The following is an 11,290-nucleotide window of genomic DNA, read 5'->3' on the forward strand; positions in this document are numbered from 1 at the left end:
TTGTTGAGTAGAGTGTTGGAGGCTATTTTATAGATGACATCACCGAAGTCGAGGATCGGTAGGATGGTCAGTTTTACAAGGGTATGTTTGTCAGCATAAGTGAAGGATACTTTGTTGCGATATAGGAAGCCGATTCTAGATTTAATTTTGGATTGGAGATGCTTAATGTGAGTCTGGAAGGAGAGGTTACAGTCTACCCAGACACCAAGGTATTTGTAGTTGTCCACGTATTCTAAGTCAGAGCCGTCCAAAGTAGAAATGCTGGATGGGCAAGCAGGTGCGGGCAGCGATCGATTGAAAAGCATGCATTTCGTTTTACTTGCGTTGAAAAGCAGTTGGAAGCCACGGAAGGAGAGTTGTATGGCATTGAAGCTCATTTGGAGGTTAGTTAACACAGTGTCCAAGGAGGGGCCAGAAGTATACAGAATGGTGTTGTCTGCGTAGAGGTGGATCAGAGAATCACCAGCAGCAAGAGCAACATCATTGATGTATACAGAAAAGAGAGTCGGCCCGAGAATTGAAACCTGTGGCACACCCATAGAGACTGTCAGAGGTCCAGACAACAGGCCCTCCGATTTGACATACTGAACTCTATCAGAGAAGTGGTTGGTAAACCAGGCGAGGCTATCATTTGAGAAACCAAGGCTGTCGAGTCAGCCAATAAGAATGTTGTGATTTGCAGAGTTGAAAGCCTTGGCCAGGTCGATGAATACGGCTGCACAGTAATGTCTCTTATCGATTGCGGTTATGATGTCGTTTAGAACCTTGAACGTGGCTGAGGTGCACCCATGACCAGCTCTGAAACGAGATTGCATAGCGGAGAAGGTATGGTGGGATTCAAAATGGTCAGTAATCTGTTTGTTAACTTGGCTTTCAGAGACCTTAGAAAGACAGGGTAGGATAGATATAGGTCTGTAGCAGTTTGGGTCTAGAGTGTCACCCCCTTTGAAGAGGGGAATGACCGCGGCAGCTTTCCAATCTTTGGGAATCTCAGACGATACGAAAGAGAGGTTGAACAGGCTAGTAATAGGGGTTGCAACAATTTCGGTAGATAATTTTAGAAAGAGAGGGTCCAGATTGTCTAGTCCGGCTGATTTGTAGGGGTCCAGATTTTGCAGCTCTTTCAGAACATTGGCTATGTGGATTTGGGTAAAGGAGAAATGGAGGGGCTTTGGCGGGTTGCTGTGGAGGGTGCCGGGCAGTTGACTGGGGTAGGGGTAGCCATGTCGAAAACATGGCCAGCCGTAGAGAAATGCTTATTGAAATTCTCAATTATAGTGGATTTATCGTGGTGGTGACAGTGTTTCCTAGCCTCAGAGCAGTGGGCAGCTGGGAGGAGGTGCTCTTATTCTCCATGGACTTTACAGTGTCCCAAAATGTTTTTGAGTTAGTAATACAGGATGCAAATTTCTGTTTGAAAAAGCTTGCCTTAGCCTTTCTAACTGCCTGTGTATATTTGTTCCTAACTTCCCTAAAAAGTTCCATATCACGGGGGCTATTCGATGCTAATGCAGAACGCCACAGGATGTTTTTGTACTGGTCAAGGGCAGATAGGTCTGGCGTGAACCAAGGACTATATCTATTCCTAGTTCTACATTTTTTTAGAGGGGGATGCTTATTTAAGATGGTGAGGATGGCACTTTTAAAGAATAGCCAGGCATCATCTACTGACGGGATGAGGTCAATGTCATTCCAGGATACCCCGGCCAGGTCGATTAGAAAGGCCTGCTTGCAGAAGTGTTTCAGGGAGCGTTTGACAGTGATGAGGGGTGGTCGTTTGGTCGCAGACCCATTACGGATGCAGGCAATGAGGCAGTGATCGCTGAGATCTTGATTGAAAACAGCAGAGGTGTATTTGGAGGGCGAATTAGTTAGGATTACATCTATGAGGGTGCCCGTGTTTACTGATTTGGGGTTGTACCTGGTAGGTTCATTGATAATTTGTGTGAGATTGAGGGCATCAAGCTTAGTTTGTAGGATGGCCGGGGTGTTAAGCATGTCCTAGTTTAGGTCACCTAGTAACTAGAGCTCAGAAGATAGATGGGGGGCAATCAGTTCACATATAGTATCGAGGGCACAGCTGGGGGCAGAGGGAGGTCTATAGCAAGCGGCAACAGTGAGACTTGTTTCTGGAAAGGTGAATTTTTAGAGGTAGAAGCTCAAATTGTTTGGGTACAGACTTAGAAAGTAATACAGAACTATGCAGGTTAACTTTGCAGTAGATTGCAACACCGCCCCCTTTGGTAGTTCTATCTTGGTGGAAAACGTTATAGTTAGCAATGGAGATTTCAGGGTTTTTGGTGGTTTTCCTAAGCCAGGATTCAGACACGGCTGATACATCTGGGTTGGCAGAGTGTGCTAAAGCAGTGAGTAAAACCAACTTAGGGAGTAGGCTTCTAATGCTAACATGCATGAAACCAAGGCTTTTACGGTTACAGAAGTCAGCAAATGAGAGCACCTGGGGGGTGGGAGTGGAGCTAGGCACTGCAGGACCAGGATTAACCTCCACATCCCCAGAGGAACAGAGGAGAAGTAGGATAAGGGTACGGCTAAAGACTATACGAACTGGCCGTCGAGCACGTTCAGAACAGAGAGTAAAAGGAGCAGGTTTCTGGGCACGATAGCATAGATTCAAGGCATAGTGTACAGACAAAGGTAAGGTAGGATGTGAGTACATTGGAGGTAAACCTAGGCATTGAGTAATGAAGAGAGAGATATAGTCTCTAGAGATGTTTAAACCAGGTGATGTCATCGCATACGTAGGAGGTGGAACAACATGGTTGGTTAAGGCATATTGAGCAGGGCCAGAGGCTCTACAGTGAAATAAGACAGTAATCACTAACCAGGACAGTAATGGACAAGGCATATTGATATTAGAGAGAGGCATGCGTAGCCAAGTGAACATATGGGTCCAGTGAGTGGTTGGGCTGGCTGGGGACACGGCGATTCAGACAGATAGCAGGCTAACAAGCTAACAGTTAGTAAGCCGGAGCTAAACAAGCTAGCAGCTAGTAAAACAGGTCAAGCTAGCAGTTAGCAGGCCGGGTTAGCAAGCAAGCAGTTAGTATGGGCTAGCAGTTAGTAGACCAGTGCAAGCTAGCAGTTAGCAGACCGGGTTAGCAAGCAAGAAGTTAGCAGACCGGACAGGCAAGCTAGCAGTTAGCAGACCAGGGCCCGGCAGTTTAGCAGTTACCAGACCGGGTTAGCAAGCAAGCAGATAGCAGGGGCTAGAAAGTTAGCCTTTGGGGGGAATGTTGCGATGGGGGTAAGTCTGTTTTTGCCTCTTCGTGCGGTGACGTCGATAGACCAGTCTTGGAATTAGTAGGGTTCCAAGTAGCTCTAGGTAGCTAGCAGGCCGATATTGTAGCCCTGGAGTATGCTTCGGTGGTAGCACAAGAGCCCTGGCCGGGCTAGCTTCAAGCTAAATTGGTGCTTGCTCTGGGATGGAAACGCTAGCCAGGATTAGTCATCCGGGATTGCGGTTAGCTAGTTGTGAAGATCCAGATAAAAATGTTCAGTTTGCGGTAGGAATCCGGGGATAAAAATAACAGGTCCGTTATGCTCTGGTTAGAGTCACGTTGTTCGAACTGGCGAGAGCATTCCGACCTAAAGGTTAGCTGATGACCGCTAGCAATGGTTTGCTGACTGATATCTGGTGGTTAGCTGGCTAGCTTCAGTTGAGGGATTCCAGATCCGAAGTGAATATAAATACTTTAGGAAAAAAAAGCAGATCCACGCCACATTGGGTGAGGCGGGTTGCAGGAGAGCATTTAGATGATGAGGTTTAGCAAAATATTTTAACGGATATGCGACGAAAAATATGTAAAACGATATATAAAAGGGACACGACAGGACAAAGACGCCTGACTGCTACGCCATCTTGGATTACGAATTGCAAATTGCAGATAATGTATTGCAGCAACCAATAGATTGCTATACTACTCCGCTATATCATATGGGTGGCATTCCTGCCTGACTACATTGCAGATGCCTGCCAGATCACGCAAAGCTTGGATAGATGTTTAACATATCAGCTAACTAACATCATATGATATAGGAATGTACTTCATGACACTTGAAGACGTGGCGCACAAGCATTGGTTTATGCAACGCAAAGTCTTCAACATAATCAGGCAGGAACACCACCAATATGTGGTTAGGTGATATGTTCAACGCTAGCCTTGTGTGGCCATCCTTCCAAATCTTGTCTTGGAAGACAATAGAAATCCAGTAAGGAATTCTGGGTTGGAATGGGAGTGTAGGTTTTTGTTCAGACCCTTATCTAGCGCACCTAACTAACTGGTTGATAAGTTGAATCACGTTAGTTACTGTTGGGTTTGGAGCGAAAACCTACAGGATGGTCGCTCTCCAGGAACAGAGTTGGTCAGCCCTGCAATAGTTATTTGGGATTTGTAAAAAAAATTAATAAAAGTAGAGGCCAATAAATCATCAAATAATCTGAACCAATTATGTTAATCTGTTATGTCAAATATCGGTTATAATATATCCAGAAATTATGAAGCCATGAAGACCATTTGGACGCACCCATGCAGACCTGCGACGCGGTTGCGGCCTAGCAACGCAACCGCAGCCTGGCATGGAACGTATCCTTGTTAACCTGCAACCTGGAACGCGCCCGAGGGCTAGCAACGCAACCAAGGGCTAGCAATGTCAGTAAAGCTAGTCACCTGGACCACGAGTTGCCGAAGCTCGTTCAGTGTTTCAGATTTTAAAAATATTTTTTAAATAATTTAAGAACTGCAAATGCAATGATCACTTATAATTTAATAATTACAATTTTGCTTCCTATGGCGGGCAAGGGAGGTCTGGTTGTCGGCCATGCTGGAAATGTGATCTCGCGTTATTGTGCCATTGTCAATACAGTACATCTACACCACGATATGAAACGTTGATTTGAATCTTCTGGCTCACTTGCGAATCAGGCGGGCCCCACTGTCTGATTTAAATCGCATGATTTCTGATGATAGTTGTCGAGTATATCGACTGATTGCGTTACCTCATCCCCATACAGTATTTATTTATTTATCTTGCTCCTTTGCACCTCAGTATCTCTACTTGCACATTCATCTTCTGCACATCTAACATTCCAGTGTTTGATAGCTATATTGTAATTACTTTGCCACCATGGCGTATTTATTGCCATAACTCTCTTATCTTACCTCATTTGCACTCACTGTGCATTCTTTTTCTACTGTATTATTGACTGTAAATTTTGTTTATTCCATGTGTAACTCTGTGTTGTTGTATATGTCGAACTGCTATGCTTTACCTTGGCCAGGTCGCAGTTGCAAATGAGTGTTTGTTCTCAACTAACCTACCTGGTTAAATAAAGGTGAAATAAAGGTTAAATAATAAATAAATAAAAAGTGTATCCGGTGCGAACGCAACCGGACGTCTTCATGGGCCGTGGGAGGGAGCAACAGCCTGTGTTTTTATTGGTATTTTGGAATGTCAAGTTGAATCCTGAGCTATGATTGGTTGCCTTGCCGTTTATATAGTAATGGTAGACTTATTCTTCCTTCTTTCTCTCACAACACACAAGGCGAAGAAAGGGAGGCTTCGCCATTGTTCAACTCCGATCAACATCAGCATCACCTTCGGTCAAATAATTAATTCGGTAAGTAAGAAATGGTCTAATTTAGTAATGTAATAATGAAAGCGTTTTTTTAGTACACCGTAATTTATTTTGCTGACCACATGCAGGTACATTTTATATCCGGAAGACGAGGTTGGCTAACGTAAATTAACTACTTGGCCTTGTAGTTTTCACTATCACCTCGTCGACAAATTAAACCTTGTAAAACTTACCTAACTGATCTAGCTATAACTCGGAATTACTGCAATATATTTACATTTTTCAATCCTATTTGATATCATTTAAGTGTTAACGTTGGGCAACTAGTTAGCTTTTAGTTGGCCTTTGCTTGTTAACTAATCGGTCAACCTTTAATGTCATGTTTAACACATCACGGCTAATAATTATTTGATTGACATTCGATCGACAGTTTCAAACAGTTTGTCACTGCACTAGGTAACAACCTTTGTATGCGGTATACCAGGATATGGCGCGCGTCCACCCTCGTGGTCGGCCTAGTTCTAGAACGTTCTAGAGACTCAGCACCCCCCGCGTGATGTGACGCACATATGGACGTCCATAGTTCTTACTGAAGTGTAATACCGGTACATACCGGTATCTGTTGCTTAACTTGGTGTAGACATAAGCACATTATCTTGAATTTAACGTTATATTGGTTAGTCGATACTTTAGTTTTGCTGACCTTATTCTCATAGGCATTTTGGGGACAAATATTTACCGTTGGTTGTGTTTTACCTTATGATCTCTTTATAGCGATTTTTATCTTGAGCGTAGGACTTAAAATAACGGAAGTTTGTTTCTCTAGTCAATGGTATCAAATCAACGATTAACTTTTTGGACGACCTGACCGTAATTCACATGCGAGTTATAGAGCTCTAATTGAAAATCTTACAAGCGGTAGATCTGATATTAGTGCGCCATTTCTATGCTTCCGGGTCTGAAGTTAACTTTCTGCTTCTACTTTCTATTTTGTACACCAGCTGAGAGTATTTTTGGCTTTGGTAAATAATTCAGTTTCGATGGTGCGATCATTCTCTACTCTATAGTGGTTGCATAAACTGTATTTGGGTAAACATCAGTTTTGTCAACCAGTAAATGGCTGCGGTTTATGCTTAGTGGCTTTAAATTTAGGAGTAAACTTCATCACAGCGAAACTATTGATTTAAGGCTCATTATAGAAGCTCATTGGCCACAGAGCAAACAAGATGATCAGTGATTCACCTGCGCCATTAAGTCCAATACCTTAAGATGGGGTGGTCATATTGTTAGTGTTTGAAATTACTAATTGGCTGACTTTGGTGCAATTATTTATATAATATTTTCCCCTGTGAGCTAAGTGCGCTCGTTGCCGTTTCTTGAGTTAAATCAGATCCAGCCTGAACTGTGCCATGTAGTAAATAGGTTAACTTCCAACGGGTCAATTTCCTACACATTTGAGAACATGTGGTAATTATTTAACATGACTTAATTGCACATCTACTTTTATGCCTGCCCCTAAGCGGCAAATGGCACTAGGTAGTGCCTGAGGTGCCAAACTGTAAATCTTGAACTATCCCTGACAACCAACGTCAATGTAGCTAAAAGGCGCAACTTCGTACAATTATTTCCTGTCTCGGAACAATGACAGGAGTGGGGTTGTTTCGCTTTCAGTGAAGATGACCATGAAACACAATCAGGACTCTACATACTACTTGACGATAATATGTCGCATCAATCTTACTCGGTTAGGTTGAGGAATACCATTGCAAATGTGAACACGAAATTAGCAGTTTTCAAAGACCTGTCCCGCATTGGAGCATTCCTAGGATGGTACTTGAGTCTCACAATGTGCAGTCGGGCCTAGAGGGGGAACTAATGTTTACCAATGACCAATGTATTTTGATGACCACATTGGCTTCTAGTGACTGCTGACATGTTTACTGGATTTGTTGTATTCTCGCATAGGTTACAAATGGAAACTAACACCATGCTGTTCTTCATTGTCCAGGTAACATGTCTAAGGGACCAGCAGTCGGCATCGATCTCGGGACCACCTACTCCTGTGTGGGTGTGTTCCAGCATGGCAAGGTTGAAATCATTGCCAACGACCAGGGCAACAGGACCACTCCAAGCTACGTTGCCTTCACTGACTCTGAGAGGCTCATCGGTGATGCTGCCAAGAATCAGGTTGCCATGAACCCCTGCAACACAGTATTCGGTACGTTTTTACGTTCTTGTAATGTCTCCTACAAATAGATTGGTGATTTAAAAAATTTCACTTTGTGGCAACGCTTGTTCACTGTGGAGTTGATTCCTGCCATTCGTAGTTTCCACCAGAGGTTGAAAGACCAGAGACGGCCCAAAACCTTCCTTGGATGTCTGAGTGACACTCCATTTAACTCGCTTGACTCCATATCGCTGTAGAAAGTGCTAAATCTAACTGGTTGTCTTGTTGCAGATGCTAAGAGACTGATTGGCCGCAGGTTTGATGATGGAGTTGTTCAATCGGACATGAAGCATTGGCCCTTTGAAGTTATCAATGATTCTACTCGGCCTAAGCTCCAAGTTGAATACAAAGGGGAGACTAAGTCCTTCTACCCAGAAGAAATTTCATCTATGGTTCTGGTCAAGATGAAGGAGATTGCTGAGGCCTACCTTGGGAAAGTAAGTTTTGTGTGGCTGGTTCTGTAACAGGAAGGTGTATTGGGTTTACCATGACTGGTCTATTGGATTATTCAAATGCATGGACATTTTTTTTCTCCCTAGACTGTCAACAATGCTGTTGTTACCGTACCTGCCTACTTCAATGACTCCCAGCGCCAGGCAACCAAAGATGCTGGTACCATCTCGGGGCTGAATGTGCTGCGTATCATCAATGAGCCAACTGCTGCTGCCATTGCCTACGGCTTGGACAAGAAGGTTAACTCATTACTTGATATTTTTCTGTTGAAAATAACTGCAATGCAGTGCCTATTTGCTGTGATGAAGTTTACTCCTGCCATTCGTAGTTTCCACCAGAGGTTGAAAGACCAAAGATGGCCCAATACCTTCCTTGGATGTCTGAGCGAATATTTAGCCATGTCATAGATCAGGGCTTGCTTGTACTCTTGGCAAATACTGAATTTTCTCTTCTGTTTCAGGTCGGTGCTGAAAGGAATGTCCTTATCTTTGATCTGGGTGGCGGGACCTTTGACGTGTCCATCCTGACCATCGAGGATGGCATCTTTGAGGTAAAGTCCACTGCTGGAGACACTCATCTGGGTGGAGAAGACTTTGACAACCGCATGGTCAACCACTTCATCGCGGAGTTCAAGCGCAAGTACAAGAAAGACATCAGCGACAACAAGAGGGCTGTTCGCCGTCTCCGCACCGCATGTGAGAGGGCAAAGCGCACCCTGTCCTCCAGCACCCAGGCCAGCATCGAGATCGACTCTTTGTACGAGGGAATCGACTTCTACACCTCCATCACCAGGGCTCGCTTTGAGGAGCTCAATGCAGACCTTTTCCGTGGCACCCTTGACCCAGTGGAGAAATCCCTCCGCGACGCCAAGATGGACAAAGCCCAGGTACACGACATCGTCCTGGTCGGAGGCTCTACTCGTATCCCCAAGATCCAGAAACTGCTCCAAGATTTCTTCAACGGCAAAGAGCTCAACAAAAGCATCAACCCCGACGAAGCTGTGGCCTATGGCGCAGGTGAATCACTGATCATCTTGTTTGCTCTGTGGCCAATGGGCTTCTATAATGAGCCTTAAATCAATAGTTTCGCTGTGATGAAGTTTACTCCTGCCATTCGTAGTTTCCACCAGAGGTTGAAAGACCAAAGATGGCCCAATACCTTCCTTGGATGTCTGAGCGACAATGGCACAGTGCGTCTACAGTCATGTTTTTCCATGTGTCTAACCTCCCATTCTCATTTTCAGCTGTCCAGGCAGCCATACTCTCAGGTGACAAGTCTGAGAATGTCCAGGACCTGCTTTTGCTGGACGTCACACCCCTGTCCCTGGGTATTGAGACCGCCGGAGGTGTCATGACCGTCCTGATCAAACGTAATACCACCATCCCAACCAAGCAGACCCAGACCTTCACCACCTACTCAGACAACCAGCCTGGTGTGCTCATTCAGGTGAGCGGGGGCCTGCAAGAAATGTCCATTTCAGGGCAATGTTTCCTCATTACTCAGCTATTTCTAGTTTCCACCAGCGGTTGACAGACAGATTGCCCAATACATTCCTTGGATGTCTTGAGCGGCTTTTAGTGAAATGTACTTCTCATTTGAAGACATGTATGTTTTGCTAATATTGACTGTATCCTCCAGGTGTATGAGGGTGAGAGGGCCATGACCAAGGACAACAACCTGTTGGGCAAGTTTGAGCTGACTGGAATCCCCCCTGCACCTCGCGGTGTTCCTCAGATTGAGGTCACCTTCGACATTGATGCTAACGGCATCATGAACGTGTCTGCTGCTGACAAGAGCACCGGGAAGGAGAATAAGATCACCATCACCAATGACAAGGGTAATGTTGGATTTCATTGTAGTTTAACACTGGAAAATGGGATATGGTTACTAGCCCTAAACCCAATAGTTTCGCTGTGATGAAGTTTACTCCTGCCATTCGTAGTTTCCACCAGAGGTTGAAAGACCAAAGATGGCCCAATACCTTCCTTGGATGTCTGAGCGACAAATATAGTACAGTTGATTGTAGTTTAGGTCAAGCATTGGTTGATTTAATTATTTTCCATTAGGTCGCCTGAGCAAGGAGGACATTGAGCGCATGGTCCAGGAGGCTGAGAAGTACAAGTGTGAGGATGATGTGCAGCGTGACAAGGTCTCTTCTAAGAACTCCCTAGAGTCCTACGCTTTCAACATGAAGTCTACTGTGGAAGATGAGAAACTGCAGGGGAAAATCAGTGACGAGGACAAGACTAAGATTCTGGAGAAGTGCAACGAGGTCATCGGGTGGCTGGACAAGAACCAGGTAAGAATTTAATTGGGGTGACTTGTACTGTCTTGGACCACTTGCTGTGATGAAGTTTACTCCTGCCATTCGTAGTTTCCACCAGAGGTCGAAAGACCAAAGATGGCCCAATACCTTCCTTGGATGTCTGAGCGACTTGAAGTGAAATATATTGATATCTTCAAGTTGTATGTTTTGCTAATTTTTTGCATTTCTCAAGACTGCTGAGAAGGAAGAATATGAGCACCACCAGAAGGAGCTGGAGAAGGTGTGCAACCCCATCATCACCAAGCTATACCAGGGTGCTGGTGGGATGCCCGGCGGTATGCCTGAGGGAATGGCTGGTGGATTCCCTGGAGCTGGTGGTGCTGCTCCTGGAGGTGGTGGATCATCTGGACCAACCATTGAGGAAGTCGACTAAACATTCCATTGTTTCTGCAACTACCTCCCCCTAACAAGCAAAGTTTGAAATGTTGTCTACCCTCTTGTGTCTGAGTCTCATGACTTGTCAAGGAGTGAAATTTGAATAAAGGTTGAGGGATCACATATTTTTCAACTTTGTTTGCTACACAACAGGGAACAGTAATTTTCTGTTGGCACAACTAAGCTGTCAAATTTCACATGTGTATTTTCTCAGTTGTCATCTGCCTTTGTCACAATGCCTTTAGGACAAAATAAAATGTACTGTGACCTACCTTCTAAACAGACATCAATTGCTTTTGTAGTAAGTGACTAA

The 11,290-nt window shown here is 44.5% G+C and overlaps 3 non-coding genes and 1 pseudogene across 3 annotated transcripts; all 4 read left to right on the plus strand.

Moving 5' to 3' along the window:
* Positions 1 to 5,524: 5,524 nt before the first annotated feature.
* On the plus strand, positions 5,525 to 11,257 carry LOC135548924 (heat shock cognate 70 kDa protein-like; annotated as a pseudogene).
* Positions 8,571 to 8,664, plus strand: LOC135548958 (small nucleolar RNA SNORD14). Its single transcript, XR_010456909.1, has one exon. It is a non-coding gene; the product is annotated as a small nucleolar RNA SNORD14 (small nucleolar RNA).
* Positions 9,362 to 9,455, plus strand: LOC135548956 (small nucleolar RNA SNORD14). The gene has a single exon (XR_010456907.1). It is a non-coding gene; the product is annotated as a small nucleolar RNA SNORD14 (small nucleolar RNA).
* On the plus strand, positions 10,185 to 10,278 carry LOC135548957 (small nucleolar RNA SNORD14). The gene has a single exon (XR_010456908.1). It is a non-coding gene; the product is annotated as a small nucleolar RNA SNORD14 (small nucleolar RNA).
* Positions 11,258 to 11,290: the final 33 nt, after the last annotated feature.

Source organism: Oncorhynchus masou, chromosome 11 (assembly GCF_036934945.1).
Source record: "Oncorhynchus masou masou isolate Uvic2021 chromosome 11, UVic_Omas_1.1, whole genome shotgun sequence".
Lineage (NCBI taxonomy): Eukaryota > Metazoa > Chordata > Actinopteri > Salmoniformes > Salmonidae > Oncorhynchus > Oncorhynchus masou.